A 23,720-nucleotide genomic window follows, 5' to 3' on the forward strand; every position below is an offset into this window, starting at 1 on the left:
GAATTAACACAACATTATCAATAAGCTATATTTCAATAAAATTTAAAAATAAAAACAAACAAAACCCACTGAGGCTTGGAGAGACTGGCTTACTCTTGTACTGACTGGTAGGTTTCAGTGACTTCACTACCAAGTCCCGCCCTCTGAGGGATGTGAGAAAAAAATAATCAGTATATAGGCTCTACTTTTTACTTAAATATGCACATTTATACATAAATAGGAAAAATAAAAGTCTAGATGAGTATAAAGCCAGAATATTCTCAATGGTTACATTTAAGGGGCAAGATTACAGGTGATTTTAGTTTCCCTTTTTCACATGTGCTTTTCTAATCTGTCAACAGTGAACAAGAATCACTTGAGTATGAAAAAAAAAGGAAAGGAAACAAAACCCTAGCTCTTTCCTTGAGTAACTAAATCTAAATCGATTGCTTCCTGCCAGAAATAAGCTATATTTTTAGATATGTTGGGCTTCCCCGGTGGCTCAGACAGTAAAGAATCCGGGTTCAGTCTCTGGTTGGGAAGATCCCCTGGAGAAGGGAATGGCAACCCACTCCAGTATTCTTGCCTGGAGAATTCCATGGACAGAGGAGCCTGGCAGGCTACACTCCATGGGGTTGCAAAGATTCAGACATGACTGAGCAATTAACACTTCCACTTCCTTAGATATTTTAGGTCCAATTTAGGGATAATGTTAGATTGGAGACTTTGCTTTAGAGCACTAATTTTAGAAGAAAGGTATGCTTTAGTTTCAGTTTAAAAAACTGGAGTAGGTTTTTCAAAATTTCAAATTAGGACCCGTGAGCCAGTCATTGTACTAGGCTTTTAAGGGAGTCCCAGTGTGTGGAATACGAGTGTGTGTGTTCCTGCATGGGTACAGAGTGGGGATGAGGTGTAGGATGACAAACATGCTTCAAAGAATGCCCCGTAAAAAAAACAGGGACTTCCCTGGTGGTCCAGTGGTTAAGAATCCATCTTCCATTGCAGGGGACTCGGGTTTGATCCTGGTCACGGGACTCAGATCCCACATGTTTTGGAGCAACTAAGCCTGCACGCCACAATTACGCAGACCACGCATTGCAACAAAGAGCCAAAAACAAACAAACAAACAAATAGTGTGTCCAGTTTGGGACTTTCCCAGTGGTTCGATGATTAAGACTCCGGGCTTCCCCTGCAGGGGATGTAGTAGGTATAATCCCTGGTCAGGGAACTAAGATCCCATCCCACCTGCCTCACTGAACAGACAAAAATGTAAAATGTCTAAAAATGTTAAAAAGTGTGCCCAGTTTTGTGATCTAGATGAAGATCGAGGTAATCTACTCTGGTTCAGGTGAAGTTAGGAGACCATATTTAGTCCAATTCTATTGTTTTATAAACAAAGAAACTGAGGCCCAGAGAAGGGAAGCAACTTGCCAGGAACAACACAGTAAATTAGTGGCCACTTTAAGAACAGAAGATCTTGTTCCCTGACCACCCAGTCATCAGATTTGCAGCAGCAGTGAGACCTGTCCTGTAGGTGAGGAGTGAAGAATGTGGATCCTGTGGAGATCTGGACTGGAGATCTGCCCAGGAAATTCCCCTGGGCAATGGGAAGGGCCTGAGTTTGCAATCAGAAGGATCAACTCCGGGTCAGTCATTGGGTATCTGGAACCTAAATCACCTAATCATTGAAATGAAAGAAACAACCTTATCTTGTAGGGTTGATGAAATGAGAAAATGCCAGCAAAAAGCTCAACCATCAAACCAGCAAAGTGCCCTTTTCCCTTCTTCCCCAGAAACAAGATTAGCTTCACTGGAAGCAAAGTAGATTAGATTCTCAAGATTACCTAGGAGAGCCCAGTGATCCGAAAGCCGGTAACTGTCCTGCCAAGCTGTCAACACAGCATCAGTGCTGCAGGCTCTGGTTCCGTCAGGTTTCACATCCTCTGCATCACTGACACTTGTGTGTGCATGCATGCGTGCTCAGTCACTTCAGTTGTGTCCAACTCTTTGCAACCCTATAGACTATAGCCGGCCAGGCTCCTCAGTACATGGGATTCTCCAGGCAAGAATACTGGAGAGGGTTGCCACACCCTCCTCCAGAGTATCTTCCTGACCCAAGGATCGAATTCACATCTCCTGAATTGCAGGCAGATTCTTTATCGCTGAGCCACTGGGAAGCCCATCATTGACACTTGGGACCAGGTAATTCCTGGGAATGGGGTCTGTTCTGTGTATCGTAGGATGTTTAGCAGCATCCCTGACCTCTAGTCACCAGATTCCAGAGGTAGCGCCCCCTCCCTTTACTTGTGACAAGCAAAAATGTCTCCAAACATTGCCAAGTGACTTCTGCAGCAGGGAGGAACTGCCCCCAGTTGAGAACCCTGGGCTACATAATGGGCAAGTGGGCACAGGCATGGGTCTGTCTTACCTAGGAGATGAGGCAAAACCACACACTTAGAAAGAGTGTTGAAAACCATCTGCATGTGTGTGTGTGCGTGCTCAGTCATGTCTGACTCTTTGTGACCCCGTGGACTGCAGCCCACCACTCTACTCTGTCCATGGAATTCTACAGGCAAGAATACTGGAGTGGGTAGCTATTGCCTTCTCCAGGGGATCTTTCTGACCCAGAAATTGAACCGGGGTCTCCAGCACTGCAGGCAGATTCTTTACTGTCTGAGCTACCAGGGAAGCCATCTACTTTAAGACAAATAACTATTACTCTGAGCCCTCTTGCTAAGCAGACTGGTGTATCTAAGTATTCAGTGTATGTGCTGGTTTAGATTTACAAAGATATGTGAATTCTTCATCAATGAATTCATATGTGATATGTATGCATCACCTCATTTGCTTTTCATCTTATTCTCCAAGAAATCTAGTTGGGGATCTTCCCATGATACCCTTGCCCAGAAGCCCTACCCCTTCCCACAATGCCCACTGGACTGTGTGTTCACCTCTGACAGTGCTGACTTTACCACAACAGCCTATCCACCAGACCACCCATTCAACCATCCACCCATTCAAACATCTACAGAGCACTACGTGCTGAGTATTAAGCAACCATAAGGACATGAAACCCCATGTAGGGGTTCTTGTCCATTTTCCCTCAAATGGAATGAAGCTGCTCCCACTAAAGGTCCGGTATCCTTCATCTTTTTAAATTTCTCATAGTTCTATGTACTTGGTGGGGGAGGTCCTTAACAATGTTCCTCAACAATGTTCCTCTGGTTTCTGATTCACTTCTCTAGCTTTATTTCTTAAAGTAAGCTGTTTTATTCTTTTATGTGATTTTTTTATAAGAAGCGGCCCATCTTCTGTGGAGATATCACACAATTTAGGTAAATATGACCAAACGCTCCCCATGTTGCTAAAAGGAAAACAGCGCTTCTTGCTTTTCCAAACAAAGAACTACTGTAATTGGCTCTAAGTCACTGGTTTGCTGGGACACTGGCTTCTTTTTATCTTCTGATGGTCATTAAGACCTTTGGGAGGATGACCATAAGGCTCTCGTATCTGAACACAGAGGAATAATTCATAAAAAGTCTTTTATTTCTCCCAGTCCTCTTTTTGCAGAAAAGTGCCTTTTTCTCAACTATGGGATACAGCTTAGCTAGAAATGTATTTACATTGACAAACTAGGACCCTGAGAAGTCTAATATTGACTTTGCACATTTACAACAGGGAATACAAGATGACACACAGTCTTTACAATCACAATGTATGAAAATCCACTACCACCACCACCAGCCAATATAGTCTTTTCTTTGAGAAAGATAAAACTGGACAGACAGTAATAACTAGTAAACAAAAGGCTGGGAACACAGGACTTATTTATTCCTTAACAGTGCCAAATTTACCAAAGCAAAACCAGCGATTCTAATGGGAGTATAAAAGGCACCCTGATTATTGGATGGTAATCTGGCAAGACTTCAACTGTCCATATCCTTTGATCTTTTCTCTACATTTCTGAGATACACACAACACACAAATCTTATACACAGGGAAGTAAAATCCTAAAAATGGTATGCCACTTCATTTATTCCAACTCTAGAAGAATCAACACGCATGGAAACCCTACAGAGGTCAAACAGTAAAGGAATACCATAGATGGGATTATATTCAGTTATTTTTCTATAAGTGACATTTTAAGCAACTATACCCTTGTTTGATAAAAAAAAATATTTACTCCATTCTGAAACAGGCTAAAGGCAGCTTGAACATCAGACTATAGCAGCAGTTCTCAACCAGGGCAACTTTATTCCCCAGGGGACATTTGGCAGTGTCTGGAGACATTTTTGGTTGTAATGACTGGGAGGTGATGATTACTGGCATCTGGAGGGCAGAGACCAGGAATGATGCTAAACATCTTACAATACACAGGACAGACCCACAACACCGACATTTATAGCTCAAAATGCAAACAATGCTGAGATAGAAGGACCTTGGTATAAAAGGATGCGGGTGAAGCTGTATCCTTCAATAATAAACCATATTCTTTAATAATAAAGACATATTTATTCCATTCTGAGACAGGCTATAGGAAGGTAGATGCCTGCTCAATACAAGGAAGAACTTTTAACATAATCAGGTCATTTATGATGTATTCCTCACAATGTAGAGACAGCTCTCTACCATAAAAAGGATTCTAACCGAGTTAACTGGTCCCATGCTGGGATGCTGAAAAAGGTAGGGGTCCTTGGGTGTAGTTGGACTCTGAGTTTTCACCTTTATCAAAGATATATGATTCCATTTAAAAGCACCAGCAAACATTTCCTACTTTATACTTATTATTATTGAAACTAGGAAAGAGAAAATGCAATACCTGCTCTATTAATTTGTTTTATTTCTACCATATTAGCTAATGGGATCAAAACTTAATATGGACATTATCCCAAATGTGTAATAAGCAAGTGACTTCTGCAGAAAAATCTAAAGCCTCTTGTCCTGGGCACAGCTGATACAACTCTTGTGCAATCATTTCACAACCTAAGAAAAGAGATATGGCCAAAAAAAAAAAAAAAAAGAAGAAGAAGCAACAGTAGTTCCCTATTGTGGAACCAATTTCGTTGATTCTACTCATATTTAGAACACGGGAGCTCATTTGCCTCCACTTTGCAAATATCCAGATGTTTGCTGCTGTCTGTGGCTTTCAAATCACAAATGGTTAAGTTATCTAAGATCTCTGGGCTGTTGGAGGCCATATTGGAAGCATTCTGGTGCATTCCATGCCAGTTAAACCACATCTCATTGAACTAGTAGAGCTTTAAAGGCTTTGACAAATGAAAGTTTACTGAAAGGGACAACAACCCAGCAATAACCAGACAGATGGGGGAACAAGGCAGCAAATCACATGAGGAGCTGTTGAAGGAAACAGGGATGTTTACGCTGGGGGAAACCCAGATGGCACATGACAGCTACAGTTCTATGGAAAAGGGATGAGTCCTACGTGGACCCAGACTGTAGACCTCTGTCAGCTGGAGCTCTTTGACAACTACCACATTCTCTCTATCACAGGAGCAGTTTAAACGCACATCTGCAGAACACCATCAAGCATGCTGGAGAAGGAATTCCTGCATTGGATAAGGGTGAATGTGAACTGGACGGGCCAAACTAGATAACCCTAACCCTAGGGCTCCCAGTTAGGTAACTTAAATGAGCTTAACAGACCCTGTGTAATAGAAAAAATAGTGGTGGCGGCTGCAGTAGATGGGGCCATCTGAAAGGGTCCAAGTCTATCCCAGTTGGTTGCTGTCATGTTGGAATGAGCTCTTCAAGTTACCAGATCTTCATTTTTTTTTTTTTCAATTAAAGCCAGAAAACCATATTTGTATATAAAACCTATTGATTTTTAAAGAAGAGCACCTAATCCAATATTTCAGAGCATGATATAAGTTAAACAGAAGATGCTGTGGCCTCTGGGAGAAACTGTAACAACTTCCTTAAAGATGCCCTAACCACCCTCAACCCTAAGGGACTCTGACAGTAAATAAGGCAGGAGAGAAAGCGTACAGATTCTAGAATTACAGTCACATCTTGTCTGCAATTTGAATCACCAGTCTGGCCACTTCAAGCTGGTATTCAGATGAGCCGACCAATAAATAATTAATAAGGTCTGGCAAGGGAAAGCTAACTGGGGAACCACAAGTCACTAAGAACTGCATTGCACAAGATGTAAATGAGGAAAGGCTTCTATTTCCCTCTAACAGACACCTTTTCTTCTAGTATGCTACATGTCAAAATGAGGCAGGGAAGAGAGACAAATTTTCTCAGCTGTCTGGCTGCTGAGAAGGTCAGGCCTACCGTAGTTGGTAAATAACTTGGAAACTCTTGCCTGGCCCCCAGAAACTGAGCCAGTGATCAACTAGGGAAAATTCAAGAGTTTCCTCTGGGAGAGGACGCTTCACTAAGGGAAATTCAACCTATTCAACCCTGGTTCCCAGCTCCCTCCAGAAATTCTGCTGTCATGTATAGGTTTTCAGTTGTCAACAGATCTTGGCACACACATATATCTGTACCCAGCCATATCCAGCACAAAGACAAATCTGCTAAATTAAAAAAAAAAAATAGTTTCCATGTCTAGCTTCTATTCTGAATTTTATCTGATCACATTAAAGTTTTAAAAGTAAGCTGGCTAAAATAGATAAAGCAACAATACTCCAATAAAAAATAATTAAATAAAAAAGTAAGCTGGCTATACAAAACAGTATTTTTAACTATAGTCATCATGCTATATGTGATATCCCCAGGGCTTATATATTTTATAACTGGATGTTTGTGCCTTTTGACCATCATCGCTCATTTCTGAATTTTAGTTTATGTTGAACATCAGTTTAATAAACTACCTTTTATCCCACATTAAAATTTTTGATGGGATATGTTTAAACAGTAAACTGGCTATTATGTTAGCATTAATTTCCCTACCTTCTATGATGGTATGTTTCATTAGTAATTCTTTTTTTTTTTTTTTATTAGTAATTCTTGGTTTAGGTTTTTCAACACCTTGAGCAGAGCAAAATATTTTTTATGTTTAGTAGATTATATTTCTTGAAAAGAATAAAGAAAAAGACATTGAAACTGGTATAAAACTTTGGCAAACGAAGCACAGGGAATTCAAAGTAGCATAATATTAGCATATCAGAATAGTAACAAAATCTGACATAGCTTCATTTTTAAATTTTTATTGGAGTACAATTGCTTTACAATGTTGTGTTAGTTCCTACTGTACAGTAAAATGAATCAGCCGTACTTATACACAGGTGCTTGTGCTTACTCGCATCCAACTCTTTGCAACCTTTTGGACTGTAACCCACCAGGCTAAAGCCACCAGGCTCCTGACCATGGCAAGAATACTGGAGTGGGTTGCCACTTCCTCCTTCAGGCGCGCTTCCTGACCCAGGGATCAAATCCGCATCTCCTGTGTCTCCTGCATTGCAAGCAGATTTTCTCCCTGCTGAGCCATCAGGGAAACCCACTTGTACGTATATCCTCTCCCTTTTGGACTTGCTTACTATTCAGGTCACCACAGTGCACTGAGTACAGTCCCTGTGCTATACAGTAGCTTCTCATTAGTTATCTGTTTTACACACAGTATCAATAGTGTATAGTGTCAACTCCAACCTCCCAATTCCTCACACTCGCCCCCTTATCCGCTTGGTATCCATATAGCTGTTATCTATGTCTGTGTCTCTATTTCTGCTTTGCAAATAGGACTGCTTTACTTTAAAGAGCCTATTCACTAGCTTATTTGTTTTTGCAAGATGAGTGGACCAGACATAACAATGTCATCTCACTATGCAGATGGGAAATTTGAGACAGAAACATGAAGTGACTTCCCATTCTGCCCCAAAACACAGACTGCTCCCACACTCTGGTAAATCTCCATAATTAATATACCTGGAGATAGTTTCATCACCTCTCCTCTTCTCCTCCTATTATCCATCCTCCACAGAGCACCCAGAGGAACTCTTGAGAAAAATGTGAATCTATCAAGTCTTGCCTCGGCTCTGGGCTACCCACTGCACTTTGTGAAACAAAGTCCGGATTGCTTACCTCAGCCTCCAAATCTCTGCCTGACCTGGATTCAGCCTCATGCCTCAGCCACTGTCCTCCTTCCCTTCTGCAGACTCACTGCCCTCAGCCATGCCTGGACCAAATCAAGCTAGTTCCCATCCCCATGTGCCTGTGGTTCTCTCCACCAGAACCGCCTGTCCATCTTCTGGAGGCTCATCCTAAAACCATCTCTTCTTAAAACCCAATCAAGAAGCCCATCACACACACACACACACACACACACACACACGCACATACACACCCCAGTACTCTATTACAGCATTTTTTCCCCCTTTGCTTTAAAACATCTAGTCCTTTCCAAATGGACCTTGCTCATCCCATGGTTCTAGAAAGTGAACTCCATGAGAAGAGAAACCACACTGCTATACTCACTGTGCCTGACATTTTGTTGGTGCTCAATAAAGATTTCTTGAAGTCAATGAAGGAATGAATGAATTTTGTACTAGGAATCAACTGGCCCACTTAATTCAGTTGATACCTAATTAGATAGCAGAGTTTTTCTTTCTCCTCAACTGCTATGTTTATTTTTTTAAACTACAAGCTTATATATACTAGACTGTTAGACTGTGTCTATTAGTGTGTTATGAGTCATTCCTGTAACAGGGAGCAAAGGACAGGACTCTGAACAGGTGCTTGGCTTCATAGAGAAAGGCAGTAAGAATCCATGGCCTGTCTCTTCAAACTACAAAGCTTCCTCAAAATTCTGGAAATTCTGCTAAAAGGAAAGCCTACATTTTCTGCCTGTTCACAACCGTTTCATAGCAATTACTGCTGAGTGTACTTACATTTTTATGTTTTTAAACTAGTTTCCTTAATGCTGAAAATACTGACAAATGGCTATGATTAGCCTTTCTAAATAAGAAAAAGAGTTGCTTTTTTAGTGAAAGCAAAAAAAAAAAAATGTAGAAATTCTGAAACAGTATGATTTTAGAGCTAAATGTTCCCCTTAAGCGTCTCTTCACTCATTACTTTGTCTTCAATGTATCACGTTTATGGAAATTTCTCAATGTCTCATGAAGGTTATCAAAAGAGTCTTGAAAAAAATTTCAGGCTTAAGATGAACCAAGGGATAAATAACCTCAGAATGATCTTCGTTTCCAGGAAATATCCATTTTCTAAGGTGTCAGGGTAAGGATACGGATTCCTAACACCAGCTGGCATTCTCAGGGCTCACTCCAGTTGGCCAGGTACCTAGGTAGCTCTTTCCTTGATGCTCAACGCTGAGAGTCTCAAAGAGGGTGGTAAATGGTATCGGATCACAAGCCTAACTGGGTGCTGGAAACCGTACTCCTCACCACTGAAGTTTAAAAGGTACAGATACACAGTGGAAGCTAAATGAGGAACCAGCTGCCCAGAGTTCTGCTAGCTAGAAACTCCTCCAGATGCTGAGCAAACCCTTTCACACCTCAGCGAGAATTTCTCAGCTGTAAAAGAAGTGAAGTGAAAGTCCCTCAGTCTTAGAGATCCCATGGACTCTACAGTCCATGGAATTCTCCAGGCCAGAACACTGGAGTGGATATCCTTTCCCTTCTCCAGGGGGTCTTCCCAACCCAGGGATCGAACCCAGGTCTCCTGCATTGCCGGCGGATTCTTTACCGAGTCACCATGGAAGCCCATATATAAGGAGTGGCGGAACCAAATTAATCACCGCCCCCCTCAACTGTGCTAGTCCTTCACCCCCAGTGGCTTGAGTAAGAAGGGTCCATTTCCACACAAAGCATCATCACCTCAGCCATGGCAGGAGTTCTTGCACAAATGGCCGAGGATGGGGGAGATATTCAGAGCCGATATGAGACAACGAGACGGCGAGAAAAGGCCAAGTCCGGGGCTCTCTCACCAGCTTCGGTAGGTCCACCAGAAAGCCCTTCGCGAGGAAATCGGAAGATGCTGGCAGTTCACCGGTGCCTCCTGGAGGCCAGAAGACCAAATCCTCCCCCCTTCCCCTAGCCCTTCCCCTTGTATGGTCCAGGCCAATACTTAATGCCCAGATCCCCGAGTTCGGTGTTAGTCCAAGACCACGTACTGTGGCTTCCGTGACTGTCAACACTCTGAAGCATTTCACCCAGCTCCTACTCAAAGAGACCAATCTTCCAGCTCAGCATTCTTACTGGGGTCAAAGGTAATTTTTGCAAGACTGATCTGTTAACACAAATCCGTCTAGAACCTGATCAGCTAAGTCCTTCAAGGGCGGCCACGCACCTCTCCCTCCTCCCGCCTCTCACCTCCGCAACCTTCCTGGGAACCACAGGTCTGAATGAAAGCCTGACCTTGTCGTTTTCAGAGATAGAAAGGTCTACGAGAGGCTCCAGGGGGTGATGGGGAAGAGAATGTTCTCTGCTTATATATATATAAGCCTCTCAGGGTATCGCAGCCTAGAACTCTTGAGTTTGTGCCTAGTGTGTCAGGGAGTCGAGGCGGGCCCGCCTTGTTTTTCTGATTCTGATCTCACGCAGCTTCTCAGAACTAGGCTCCGGAAGGAGCAACACTCCCCAGAGGGAGGTGTGTGTGTGTTTCTTTTGAGCACGCGGATGACCCACGGATAAGAAAGCTTCCGGTGCTCCGGGATCCCGCGGCCTGCCAAATTCCCTCTTAGCACCAAATTCTTAGAGGTTACTTCCCGGGGGGGAAAAGGTCTGAGAGAACTGAATTCAAATTCCATCACCCTCCCCGCAAAGATCCCAGCGCTGCTAGGAGGGCGGCGGGGACCGCGAGTCCAATTCCTGCTTGGGGGGTGGGTGCGGATTGAGTCCCAGTCCCCCAACCTCCAGCACCCCCATCGTCCCATCCCTATCTTCCCAGCGCACCAGCCTCCCGAGCACCCCCATTTTCCCATTCACCCCATCCTCCCATCCCCCAACATCCCAGCCACCCACCCCCACCCCACCCCCAGCCCGCGGCCGCACGGGGCTCCGGCCAGTTCGGGGTCCCTCCTCACCCGGACGCCGCGGTGAACTGCCTGCGGGAACCGGGACAAGGCTGTACGATCCCGCCTGCTGCCTGCTCGCTGCCAGCACGGCGGGCTCTGTCGCCCGCAGTCACCGCGTCACCGTGGCCGCGGGGCGCCGGGGCGGGGGGCTGCGCTCCGGCTTTGCGCACGTTCAGCGCCGGGCGATCTGGTAGCCCCGACCCTGGCCTGCCCCGGCGTCGCGGTAGGAGGGACGGGGAGGAGCTGTGTGGCCGCCGGCCTCCCACCGGTCGGGGCGCTGGGACCGGCGAGCCCCGCGCACACCGCACAGCCCCAGGGCCTGGAGTCCGCAAGCTGGACCCACGGGTTAACTTAGCCCTCTACGCCACCCCCCACCCCGGGGACCTACCCACACGTGTAGGGCGGGTGCTGTACCCCCACTTCCTGTTCTCAGCCTCGATTCTGATCAGACCTTTCTCAATTTCATTAACTCCCTGCTTGTTTATTTCGCTGAACCCCTGGCTACTCTTTCCATCTGCGATCCGCAATGCCCGGCGTATCCGGCTTTCGGGTCTGTAGTATTACCGCATTGGACCCCAACTCAGAAATTATGTGGAAGATGCTCCGGCTTGGAAGACCTGCCCCTGAGTTAGTTTCATTTCTCCGTGTAAATACAGAGAAGGGCATTCAGTAAGCGCTTTTATGATATTGGGGGAAGCGGTGTAAAAAGGAGCCATCCCAGTTCTTTGGGGTTTAACTGAAATCCCTTCCTTTATTTTCCGATGCTTTCTCCTCGATCCACTTTCTAACTTAATACTATTCATTTAAGCTTCAGTGAGAGACGCAGAGGAAATAATTTGAAATTCATGAGCTGTTAATTCTTTGTATTTTTTTTTTTTTATTTTTGGCAAGGTTGACAGGTCTGTAAATGAAATTTATTTTATTTTTATTTAAGAAGGACTCAAAATAAGACGGGTTTGGTCCCTGGATCGGGAAGATCCCCTGGAGCAAGAAACGGCAACCTACTCCAGTATTCTTGCCTGAAAAATCCCATGGACAGAGGAGCCTGGCAGCTACCTTCCATAGTGTGAAAGCGTCTGACGCGACTGAATTGATGTAGCACACACACACTGGATAAGAAGGCATGGATTATAGTTCCTTTCTCATGCTAATATTATTAGTGGCCATGAATTTGAGCATGTTCTTTATCCTTTTTGCTTCTCAGTTTTCTCATCGGTAAAGTGGAGCTAATCAAAATACATTAGTCAGAGGCACCTTGTGAAAATGAAATGCAAATATACATGAAATACTTAAGACGGAACCTGGCATGGGAGAAGCATTCACACTGGTATCTAACTGTATTATCTTTAAAGAAGTTGTGACATTTAAATCTAACAATAGATGCAAATTTAAATTAAACTATTTCAGCCTAATGACAGTTTCCTGTACTTCTGGAATAACCTGTGATACAAATTGCCCCAGAATATTAATCTAAAAGGGAACATGATATGCTACTCGAGAGGTCTCTCAGGACCTGCTCCCTTTGCCCTTAAGACTGCGTGAAGATTTAGAAGACACAATCAGAAGATTCATCATCCCACCTAAAAAGGTGGTGGGCTTTGAAAGCAAGTCTTGAAGGCTAGTATGAAATAGTTTATTTCTTTGGTCAATGCCAGCTCTATGCCTTCTCTCATTGTAATCAGATCACACTCTCTGAGGATGTTAGAGTGGCTAGCATTTAGCAGGTTAACGTCCTGAGAAGGTTTCCAATGTAAGGATGCCAGATTCAGTAAATGAAACACAGGACACCCTGTTAAATTTGAATTTCAGACAAACCACAAAAAGGTTTTAGTATAAGTCAATTGCATGCAATATTTGAAACCTACTTATACTCAAAATTATGTGTTGTTTATTTGAAATTCAAATTTAACTAGGCTTCCTATACTTTTTCTGGAAATCCTAGTCCAGTGAAATGAATAAATAAGCCTCAGATTCCAAAAGGATGGCAAGTCAACATAGACATACAGATTATAAGGTGGGTCTGATAAGGGTTTTGTTTTTGTTTTTAATATAAGAGCTCAAAGAATTAAAAAAAATTTTTTTTGGCCATGCTATGAGTCATGCAGGATCTTAGTTCCCCAACCCAGGATTGAACCCTCACCCCCTGCAGTGCAACTGCAAAGTCTTAACCACCCCCTAGCCATGCTAAGTCTGTAGTGTCCAACTCTGTGTGACCCTATGGACTTTAGCCTTCCAGGATCCTTGTCCTTGGGATTCTCCAGGCAAGAATACTGGAGTGGGTTGCTAGACCCCCAGGGAAGTCACTTATTTTTGTTTTGATGTGGTGAAAAAAGAATTCACTTCTGTTTAAAAATTGATTCTGTTTTGAGCTGTTTTGCCATTTCTTACCTCTTCATTCTTACTTCCGTTTCCCATTAACATAGCAGTGCTTCCTAACTCTGATGACTCTGTCTTCCATCAAGATATTGGAATAAATAGTAATAATTCACTCAGTAGTGTTTTCAAATAGTGCTTATTGAGGGCAGACTGTATGTTAGGTTCCATTTCAAGGGTGACTAGCCTTGGAGGCTAAGGAAATGACACCATAGTGGGCCAGCCTATGTAGGTACGTCCAGGACTGTGGGGTTTCTAAGAAGTGAGTTATTACTTCTCCTTGAAAGGGGTGGAAGTGAAAGGCATCCATACTGCACAGGGTCCACAGAAAAGAGACTATGATACAGATACGCCGAGGAGGGAAGTCCTTGGGTGATGGCTGTGCCTTGACCTGGAAACTAACCCATCCTGATTAAAGCAATGAAACTGGAGGGAACAATGGGATTCAACAAAACTGAAAGTGTATAACTGGAAACTTGGAAATCTTTGAGTTCCTTAGAAGATAACAGAATGTAAAAGAAAAAAAAAGGTTAAGTTACTTAAATTTAAAATTAAAACTTATCCGTGCTTGAGAGAGTGCACATTTTCCAACTCTGTCTGCAGTGATTTCACATGGATGGCTTGAAATCATCACAGTGAGAACCTCATGTTATAGGAATCAGCAAACACTACGAAATGTGATCTTTGTCCCCTCTAGAGAGCCAGCACACCTCTGAGTGGTTAGCTATACTGGCCTGAAGCTCAATACAGAGACCTGGACAGAAGTCGTTTATTAGGAGATAAAAGTACTGAGAATATGCATGGAATTGGCATGGAGGATTTAAACAGAGCCGAGGTAGAAGATAAAATTTTCAGTAACATCACATTCATGGAAGAAGATAGGAGGAAAAGAAGGCGGTGAATGAAAATGAGAGGTTGGTCAAAGTGAGGATAGAAAATGTGAGAGAGAAGCTTTACAGAAGTCAAGAGAGAAAGGAGTTTTAAAAGTGTGATTGACATGGCTGATTAAACAGAACGGACTAAAGCAAGGGCCATGGGATTTCCCATTTAGGAAGGTCTTGTTAACCCCTAAATCAACTTGAGTATAATAGAGCAGTGAAGGCAGGGGGTCAGTAAGGTAAAGAGATGAGGATATGAAGACAATATGTGTAGACTTTTAAGACAGTTAATGCAAAACAAAAGAAAAGACATCTGGCAACAGTGTGAGTGAAAGAAGAAAGGAGGAGAGTGAAAATCTGGGGGAGGGTCAGGAGATCTGCCTGAGGATGTTGGAAGCTTTCTGAGCCCTGAGATGACTGGAATCCACTCCTTAGTCATGGAGTCAGTCTGTCAGGTGATGAACTTTCCCCAGGAATGTTTGCCACACTAGAAACTAGGCCAGAGAGGAGAGTTACCTCGGCCAGGACTTGGGAGAGCAAATTAGCCAGAGGCAGTGAAGAAAGAAGGAATTGATATTAATGTAGAAATATGGAATTTTTAGATAGAGATCTAAGCAAAACAAAGGAGAAAATATCGAATATGAGGGTTCCCTCATAACCCCAACCTCATTAGGTAATTATTTAACAATGTGGTGCATATCTTTCAGATATCTTTCCAGAGGTAAATGTAGTAATTAAGAGGGTTGTGTCAGACAGACCTGGGCTCCAATTGAGTTCTACCTTTATTAGCTCTAAGGCCTAGGGCAATTTACAGACTTTTAACCCCTCTAACTGAGGGGTTAAATACTTGTTAAATAATTACCTAATGAGGTTGGGGTTATGAGGGAACCCTCATATTCAATATCTTCCCTTGTGGCTCAGCTGGTAAAGAATCTGCCTTCAATGCTGGAGACCTGGGTTCAATCCCTGGGTTGGGAAGATCCCCTGGAGAAGGGAAAGGCTATCCACTCCAGTATTCTGGCCTGGAGAATTCCATGGATTGTTCAGTCCATGGGGCTGCAAAGAGTCGGACACAACTGAGTGACTTTCACTTTACTTTCACTTCCTAATCTGTGAAATAGGAATAATAATAGCATCTATATCACAGGGGTTCAATGAGTATTAAAAGAGATAATGCATGTAAATTGCTTTGAACAATATTTGGCAAGCAGAGTGAGCACTTGATATTTAGATGTATGTCTATATATCTATACATCTGTACACACATATGTATGTATACCATGCACCTAAGGGAAAGAGAATTCATATCTATATGGCCATACCACACACACACACACACACACACACACACACACACACACACACACATACAGCTTTAGAAAAGAGAATTCATATCTGCATGTCTACACACATACCAGGAATAACATGAATAACCAGGAAAAACTGAAAAATATTGGTTATTTCAGTGGGTTGGAGGAACCTACCCTGAGGCAGAGTGACAGAAATGGGAAGGTAGAAAGTTGCGGTAAGAAAATGGGATTTGAAGCTTAATACTTCAGAGATGAAGCACTTCCAGAAGACACCAGGTCTCAGATGCTCATGCCTCTAAATTTCAAAAGTGGAGAGAAGACAGAGTATCTTTTATTCAGTATTTTAGCCAATTTCCAAAGTCATGATCCAATGCCAGGCTTAGCCATCCTTCCTCCTTGGCAATGTCTTAATACCTTCTATAGACTTGGTTCATTTATGGACTCTTGGAACTATGGATGTCACAACTGACTTGTTTGTATCCATTCAGTAACTGGACTCTAAGATCTGGGTTGCCAAACCAGTCTCCAGGACATTTTTGCTTGCTCCAGTCATTGATAACACCCCTACTAACCTCAGTCAAGATGTAGGAAGCTTTGTACTAAGACCAAGACACCTGGTTTCTCTCAGTGACACTATGATTCATAGTCACTTGACTGTCTTATCCAGCTGCCAAGTTATCTGATTCTGCACCCACAGTGTCCTCAATTTCTCCTTCCCATTTCCACAGCTACCACTTTAATCAAGTCCTTAAAAGCTCTACCCTTGACAATTATAAAATGTCTCTTGTTTGCATGAGTTATAGGTGTTCATTCAACTAATCTAAATTCAATGTATATTCTTTTAAGCTTTTTGTCATATAAACAACTAATACATATAAACTACATTATTGGTCATTTTTGTAATATTCTATTTTAACTTAGCAGTATAATACTAGGTTTTCCCTGGTAGCTCAGTTGTAAAGAATCTGCCTGTCAATGCAGGAGATGTGGGTTCCATGGGTTGGAAGATCCCCTGAAGGAGGAAAAGACAACCCACTCCAGTACTTTTATCTGGGAAATCCCATGGACAGAGGAGCCTGGTGGGTTACAGTCCATGGGGTCACAAAAGAGTCAGACAAGACTTAGCAACTAAACAACAACGATAGTATAATACTAACTTTTTAGCAAGCTAATAAATACACATATGCAGTATCATTTAAAAAGGCTGTATATTATTTTCCCTTACAATGAAAATCTGGAAAGCTGGGTTTAATACCTTTTTATTAGAAAACTAGGTTATTTATAATTCGTAATTTTTGAAATAGCACTTCTGTGCATATTCTTAAAGTTATATTTTTGTACATGTTTTTCAATGATTTCTTTGTGATAAATCCCTAGAAATAAGTTTTCTCAAAGTATATGCATTTTTAAAACCTTCTAACTCTTTCTCCCTCTTCTGTGGGTGCCCTCACCCCAGAAGACATTGTACCAACTTGTGACAAAATTGCTTCTTTAAAAATGTTGGACTTGTAATCATCTTACTTCCCCATTCAGAAACGGTCAATGTTTCCCATTGTGCACAGGGAGAAATAAGGTCCAGATGTCCTGAGGTGGCGTTTGTGGCCTTCTAGGATCTGACCTCAAACTCCTTTTCATTTAGGTCTCTTGTGTTCAACTCACTTTATACACAGTCATTCTGGCCTCCATGCTGGGGCATTGCTTTTGCTTGTAGAAGCCTGTCCTTCTGTGCTGGATCCTGATGAGAAGTACATATCATCCTCAGACTGGTTTATTTGATGAATGTTTGGTAAAGTCACTGTTTCTAAAAGTGGGAGCAGGGTTTAGGGAATCCCACAAGGCATCATGCAGTGCCTCTTTAGACACCCTGGGCCTCAAGGAGCAAATGGGAGAGACTTCCTCGAGGGAGTTGGGCCTGAGGCAGGTCTACAGGAGATGGTAGGGAAGATGAAATGCTTGGACAACGGCTACTCAGTGGAAGGGGTACCTGGTATGAAGACAATAATACAAATCCCTTATAGAAGTCCATACAAAAGTCAGCATATGAGGAAGCTACAAAGACCTGCATTCAAGTTGTGTAGAAACAGGAGAGGCTGAGAACAGAACTACAGCTCTGTCTCTGAAGGTGGTCTCTGAAGGACACATGATGGCAAACTAGCACCTTAGAAAAAACAAGACCAATCTGCAAATCCTCTCTCCCCAGAACAAGCTTTCATAACTCTCACCCTGGATTGGCACACATTTCCAGCTTGTGCTGATCAGGAGAAGAGCTGGAATCCTAGACCCAGCACATCCTTCTCCTCCTGATCCTAGGGATGGTCCCAGATGTCAACCAAGTTCCCTAATAGAGACCCCATGAAAGCTCCTAGAATACATGTGTGTGCTTAGTCACTCAGTCGTGCTGACCCTTTTGTGACCCTGTGGACTGTAGCCCGCCAGGCTCCTCTGTCCGTGGAATTCCCCAGGCAAGAATCCTGGAGTAGGTTGTGCCATGCCCTCCTCCAGGGGATCTTCCTAACCTACGAATCAAACCCAAGTCTCCTACATTGGCAGGCAGATTTTTTAACCACTGCACCACCAGGGACAGCCATGAAAGCTCCTACAAGCTGGTTATAGGAGGAAGGGAACATATGATCCAGAATTCACAAATGAACCCCGACTCTCACCCTCCCAGGCCTAAGTGCAAGGAATGCCAGAACTTCCCAGAGATCTAGATTCTGACAATAACACCATTATGTACTGAGTCTGATTAATGTTCTCACACTCAGCTCCCAACAGGAAGTAGACAGACCTGGCCTAAGTAGGCTTAAGCCCTCTAAGCCTCAGTTTCCTTGCTTGGAAACTACCTATATTTCAGACTTGGCATTAGGATTGATGAGATAATATCCATAACTCCTAGAACAAGGCCTGATGCACAAAAGCATTTAACAAAGAGTTAATTTCCTTCCTGCCGCACCCAGCTCCCATATCGCCATTCTATCTGCCTCATTGTGTTGTCTCTTTCACAATATTGATTTGAGACGGGAACTGCATCGTTTCCCAGGTGGGGAAAGCTTAAACTTCAATCGCTTTTGCATGTGACTTTGATGGCAACCCACTCCAGTCTCTTGCCTAGAAAATCCCATGGACAGAGAAGCCTGGTAGGCTGCAGTCCCTGGGGTTGCAAAGAGTCGGACATGACTGAGCGACTCCACTTCACTCACTTGATTTATCTTGGCAAGTGACTTTGATGCTTTTGAAATGCAGTGTTGGAGAGTCCCTGGGACAGCAAGGAGATCAAACCAGTCAATCCTAAAGGAAATCAGTCCTGAATATTCACTGGTAGAATAGACAAGAATGTGGCTACTGCAGCCAAACTACTCAGTTGTCCAACAACTGGCTTTGTAACCATAGGAGAGTTGCTTGATTACTGTGTGCCTTAGTTCGCTCTTCTGTCAAGTAGGTGTTAGAAAAACGCTGTGGGAGGGAAAAAGCCACCTCTAAGGACCGTTGATGAAGGCCTTTATTGAGCGGTCGCTCTCGGGCAGAACTCCCAGGGGCGGGTGAGTGAGGAGACAAAGGGAGTCTGCGAGGTATGAGGGGTGGGGAGGGGTTCTATAGCCAGGGCTGGCGTCCAAGCCAGGTCTTTTCATATAAGGAAGAAAGCGTGGGCTACAGCGGCAGTTGGTGTCCACGGGCTCCGGGTTGGTACCTGATTGGACCAGGCTGCAGGGGGTCGGTCCCCGGAAGTTTAGCCAGCCTCCGGAATTTGCCTTGTGGCACTTTTCTAGGGCATGTCTCAACATACCCGACCTTTCAGTAGGAATCACAATTGTACCTGCTCCACATGATTAAACTTGTAAATATACCTTAAAGCACTAAGAACAAAACTTATATAGGTTTGTTACTATCTTCTTTCAAATTGGAGGGAGGTAGAAAAGAATCAAATCACAGCATCCGGAACAGGGGGTCACCCGTAAGCAGGATATATATATGCAAGAGAGTGACAAACTGGCCAGCTCAAACTTGAAGTTACTGTGCCTCTACTCTGGATGTTGAGCTTAACTAGGGTGGGGGAATCGGTAAGAGGTGAATTAAAACACAATAGCAGCAGTTGTGTAGCACAGGGAACTCAGCGTGGTACTCTGTGATGACCTAGAAGGGTGGGTGGCTCAAGAGAGAGGGGATATATGTGTGCTTAGCTGATTCACATTGTTGTATGGCAGAAACCATCACTACATTCTAAAGCAATTATCTGACATTTAAACAAACAAGCAACAACAACAACAAAACAATAGCAGGGACTTCCCTGGTGGTCCAATGCAGGGGGCCTGGGTTCAATCCTTGGTCAAGGAACTTGATCCCACATGCCACAACTAAGACCCAGGGCAGCCAAATAAATAATAATTAAATTTAAATAAATACTTTTTTTTTTTTTTTAAAGCACAATAGTAGCGTGCTGAATATAAAGGGCACACATTGTTTTCATTACCCCAAGCTGGTTACCAACAGCTTACCTCTTCCATGGTATCTTGGGAACTGGTGATTTTTTTGTTTGTTTTTTAATTTTCATGGTTTCTAATCAAATAGAGTTCCAAACAGCCTGTTAAAGACCTCAGTTGAACTACAGAAGCAGACAGAAATAGCTGAAGAGCATCAGTGCCAATAGAGGGACAGTCTCCGCCCACGATAGAGGGGCCCCACCTAGTAAGGCTGACCTTGATTGGTGGGCTTTAATGAAGCAGGTGGAGTCAGTTTCCATGGTGTGAACACAACAAGACAGGCAGCTAGGACTTCCTGCCAAGCCTGAGCACTGCAGATTGCAAACAAGACAGTGAGTATTTTTACATTGCTTCTGTCTTCAGATCTTTACTGCAATTATTTTAGATCATTCATATTTATTAGAACTTATATTTACTGGCAACTTTTTGACATTGAGACACCTGTCATAAGAAAGATGGAAATTCAGGTGCACAATCAAATTTACAAGGATTCTAGTGCTGGAAATTTTGTTCAATTTTCACAGTTATGGTAGGCTTAGTGTATTGTTTCTGTTTTCTACAAATAAATTTTTGGCTTTTTGTAAGAAAGTCACTAATTAATAGTATCACTGATTTTTAAACAGCTTTTTTGAGATATAATTCACATACCATAAAAATCTGCCTACAATGCAGGAGACCCAGGTTTGATTCCTGGGTCGGGAAGATCCCCTGGAGAAGGGAATGGCAACCCACTCCAGTATTCTTGCCTGGAGAATCCCACGGACAGAGGAACTGGGCAAGCTACAGTCCATGTGGTCGCAAGAGTCGGACTTAGTGACTAAACCACCACCACCACCAGCATAAAATTCATCTCTTTCAAGTACACAGTTCAGTGGTTTTAATATATTCAAAGTTGTGAAAGCATCACCCTCCACTACCTAATTTTAGAACATTTCATCACCCCAGAAAGAAATCCTATGCTCCTTAGCTCACTTTCCACCCCCAAGTCATCCTAGTCCTAGGTCACCAATAATCTATGTTCCATCTCTATAGATTTGCCTACTCTGGACATTTCACATACATGGAATCTTGCAGCACGTGGTCTTTTGTGACTGGCTTCTTTCACTTAGCATGTTTTCAAGGTTAATGCAAATTGTAGCATGTATCAAGTCCTCATTTTTAAATTATCAAATACTATTCCAATAAAATATGAATATCCCATATTTTATTTCTGCATTCATCTGTTGGACATATTTTCCCACTTTTTGAAGTATTCCATATTGAATAATACTGCTATAAACATTTGTGTATAAGTGTTTGTGTGGACATATGGTTTCATTTCTTTTGTATACATATGAAAGTGAAAGTTGCTCAGTCCTGTCTGACCCTTTGCGACCCTGTGGACTGTACAGTCCATGGAATTTTCCAGGCCAGAATACTGGAGTGGGTTAGCCTTTCCCTTCTCCAGGGGATCTTCCCAACCCAGGGATCGAACCCAGGTCTCCCGCATTGCAGGCAGATTCTTTACCAGCTGAGCCACAAGGGAAGCCCCGGTTTCATTTCTTTTAGGTTTACTCCTAGAATTGGAGTTCTGGTCATATGAGAACTCCATGTTTAAGTTTAATCTTTTGAAGAATTATCAACTGCTTTCCAAAGTGACTGCATCATTTTATATTCCCATCACAGGGTATGAGGGTCCCAGTTTCTCCACATCCTCACACTTGTTTTTATTTGTCTTTTAAATTATTTGTTATCCTATTGGCTGTGAAATGGTGTCTCATGGTGGTTTTGATTTGCATTTACCTAATGACTAATGGGGCTTCCCCATTAGCTCAGCAGTAAAGAATCCACCTGCAATGCAGGAGTTGCATGAGACACAGGTTCAATCCCTGGGTTGGACTATCCCCTGGAGGAGGGCATGGCAACCCACTTCAGTATTCTTGCCTGGAGAATCCCATGGATAGAGGAACCTGGTGGGCTACATTCCATAGGGTAGCAAAGAGTTGGACAAGACTGAAGTGACTTAGCACACACACAATAACTAATGATATTGAGCATCTTTTCGTTGCTTATTGGCTCTGTACATTTTTTTAAAAAAATCTTCTGTTTATTTCCACTGAAAACTTATACTTGAATTGCAACTTTCCAATAAGAAGTTGTGGATTATCCTTGGGATGAAATCTTTGCAAAACAAATGGGGCTGATTTTTGCATAAACCTGCTTAAAGTTTTGTGAGAAGGGCAAAGAGGCTCCCAGACACAATGGTATGACTTTTTGTGACACCTGCAAGTTGGAAATCCTCTAGTACTTCTGTTTGTCATTTCATTTTATCATTGAGCAAATGTTCCAGTGTCAAGTTTTTCTAATAGAACAAGCAAGCCAAAAAGCTAAAACATAACCTGTGTCATCTTTGGTTACTCAGCATATGCATGGAGTACCCACTTCCTGTAAAAGAGGTATCTTTGTCCTGCATGCCCAGAGATTCAGAACCACTTTGGGCTGACACCCAAGTATCTATTCTTCTTTTAAAAATGTATTTACTTTTGGCTGGGTTGGGTCTTAGTGGCAGCACACTGGGGTATGTGGGCTTTTCTCTAGTTGTAGTTTGCAGGCTAATTTGCCCTGTGAGATCTTCCTGGCCAGGGATGGAACCCCTGTCCCCTGCATTGGCAGGCGAATTCTTAACCACTGGACCACCAAGGAAGTCCTGATATAAATCATTTTTACTGCTTTAATTTCTTTCCAAAACTTAGTTGGTTTTTGTTGTTGTTGATGCCTTAGCAGTTTTCTACATCATTACTTTTGAACCATCAGGCCAAACACCAACACAGTGAACAAGACCAATGACATTTTAATATTATAATAAAAAAGAATTTTGACCCCTTGGATCCCCAGAAAAGTTCCCTGAAGTCCTAACTGTCTACAGAGTGTAATTTGAGAACCGTGGGTTTGTGTCTCAATGTTGTAAATAATTTAGCCATTTTATTTGTTTGTTTATCTTTCCGGTGGCTAGAGGTAAAGAATCTGCCTACAGTGCAGGAAACACAGGAGATGTGTGTTTGATCCCTGGGTCAGGAAGATCTCCTGGAGGAGGAAATGGCTACCCGCTCCAGAATTCTTGCTGAAAAATCCTTCAGACAGAGGAGCCTGGTGGGCTCTTGTCCAAAGGGCTGCAAAGAGTCGGACACAGCTGAGCAACCCGGCAGACACACCATCTCTTGAATTCGTGTAGCAACAGTAGTTAATTACCTGGTCTGTATCTAGTATAAATGGAGAAGGAAATGGCAACTCACTGCAGTATTCTTGCCTGGAGAATCCCATGGACAAAAGAGCCTGGTGGGCTACAGTCCATGGGGTAGCAAAGAGTTGGCCATGATTGAGCAACTAACACACACATCGAGTATAAACTATTCACATGAATTGTCCTTGTATCCTCACAAGACCCTGGCTAATTATACTCATTCTTTCGATGAGAAAGATGATGTGTACAGAGTTACACAACTAGCTCAGGGTCACATTGCTGTCAATTCAAAGTCGGAGTGGGAAGTGGTACTGGGAAGTGGTTTGAGGCCAGTTAGCAAATGTCAGCCTTCGAGTTTAGCCTATAATCCTATAGGTAGAAAAGAACCGTTGATAGTTTTTGCATGGGGCATTGGCAGGCACTGACCACATAGTAGCTAAGATCCAAATACACCCTCAGTAGGGTACACACATGAAGTAACCCTGGATG

At 43.0% G+C, this 23,720-nt stretch overlaps 1 protein-coding gene across 2 annotated transcripts in view; it reads right to left on the reverse strand.

Annotated features, from left to right (window-relative positions):
• PLA2G7 (phospholipase A2 group VII) overlaps positions 1 to 11,254 on the reverse strand; it is a 34,218-nt gene extending 22,964 nt beyond the window's left edge. The window contains exon 1 of one of the 2 annotated variants that reach the window (XM_061146874.1): positions 10,982 to 11,254. The gene's annotated coding sequence lies outside the window, so the exon portion shown is untranslated. The remainder of the gene's footprint in view (positions 1 to 10,981) is intronic. The other variant, XM_061146875.1, reaches the window with a different exon arrangement.
• Positions 11,255 to 23,720: the final 12,466 nt, after the last annotated feature.

This window comes from Dama dama, chromosome 7, assembly GCF_033118175.1.
Source record: "Dama dama isolate Ldn47 chromosome 7, ASM3311817v1, whole genome shotgun sequence".
NCBI lineage: Eukaryota > Metazoa > Chordata > Mammalia > Artiodactyla > Cervidae > Dama > Dama dama.